The sequence below is a fragment of the Trichosurus vulpecula genome, chromosome 5 (genome assembly GCF_011100635.1).
Source record: "Trichosurus vulpecula isolate mTriVul1 chromosome 5, mTriVul1.pri, whole genome shotgun sequence".
NCBI lineage: Eukaryota > Metazoa > Chordata > Mammalia > Diprotodontia > Phalangeridae > Trichosurus > Trichosurus vulpecula.
Window position 1 is genome coordinate 224,005,755 of NC_050577.1, and position 1,629 is coordinate 224,007,383.

General features: G+C 39.3%; 1 pseudogene; it reads right to left on the bottom strand.

Moving 5' to 3' along the window:
- Window positions 1-978: 978 nt before the first annotated feature.
- On the bottom strand, window positions 979-1,380 carry LOC118852043 (annotated as a pseudogene).
- Between the last annotated feature and the right edge of the window lie 249 nt (window positions 1,381-1,629).

The window sequence follows — 1,629 nt, forward strand, 5'->3', positions numbered from 1 at the left end:
TAGCTACATAGATAGATAGATAGATAGATAGATAGATAGCATTACAAGTTGGTGAATTAGAGGCAGGCAGTGTAATGTCTTGGAAAGAGTGTTGGATTTCAAGTCAGAAGACCTGAGTTCAAATGTTAAACCTTTTGATTCACAATGTAACCTTGGGAAATTAAATTAACTACTTTTAGATTAAGTTCTATCATTTGTAAAATTGTGGGTGTTGGATTAGATGGTTAATAAAATCCCCCCTTCTCTAATGCTATCATCCTAAATTGTCTGGATTCTAGGATAGATTGCAGTATGTAGGGATAAGGCATGTCTCTTAAGAGACATATTACAAAATGCACCTATATGTATGTTTGGTATCAGCTATTTTATTTTAGGTCCATATCTGTGATTTCATCAGTGTAGACAATTCCTGGTGTGGAAAATCTATTCAACACCATAGGTCACTCCTTAGAGAGCTTCCTGGGCCCATTGAAAGGATCAGAACATCATAGAGTTAGAAGGGGAATTTACTAGTATTTGTTAAGTCTAACCCTTTCATTTTACAGTCAACAAGTCTACTAGCATTCATTAAGTACCTACTGTGTGCCACTCACTGTGCTAATCACAGATGAAGAATATGAGATTAAATGACTTGTCCAGAGTCATGCAATCAAAACATTTCTTTCTTCTTTTTCTGTAGTTTAGTTTTTATTTCATAATCATAAACTTAACTCTGTTTTCTTGCCAGACATGTGGAAGGAAAAAGGAAATGAAATCCAAAGATAATTGCTGCAGGTGAGAGCACAAGGATTACAGAGTATAAGAGTGAATGGGGTTTGGGGGTGCTCTCTCCAATTACAGAGGGATGGTTTGATGGTTAAGACAAAAAACAAAACAGACAATCTTATGAGAGTTGTCCATAGTCAGTGATAGTGATCTTCTTGCTGGTCTTGCCATCCCAAAAACTGAAACACTCCATGGCTTCCCCAATGTTCATGTCTTCTTTCACTTAGCCAAAAACCACATGCTTGCTATCTAATCAATCAGTCTTAGCAGTACAGATGAAAAACTGGGAACCATTTGTGTTGGATCCAGCATTTGCCATGGACAAGATGCCAGGACCAATATGCTTCAGTATGAAGTTCTCATCACCAAATTTCTCCCCATAGATGGACTTGCCACCAGTGCCATTATGGTGTGTGAATTCACTATCCTGGCACATGAACACAGGAATGATTCCGTGGAAGCAGGATCCTTCATAACCAGATCTCTTCTCTCCAGTGATCAGAGAATGGAAGTTTTCTTCTGTCTTTGGAACTTTGTCTGCAAAGAGCTCAAAAGTATCCAGCCCAGGGTCTCATTATCAATGGTGATGTTGACGTAAACATTAGGGCTGGCCATGGCCACTGATGCTTGGGCTGGGCCAAGCTGTAGCAGAGTATCAGCGTCTGGTGGAGGGAACCAAGACGAGGACTCCCAGTGGCAGTGTCTGCAAAGTGAATAAAAATATTTCTGAGGAAGAATTTGAACTCACTTCTTAGTGACTGTAAAGTCAGTCTTTTATGTGGCCTTGGTCAAATTACTTCATCTATCTAATCGTTAGCGTCCTCATCTGATTTCTGTGGTTCCTTCCTGCGGTAGATTTATGAT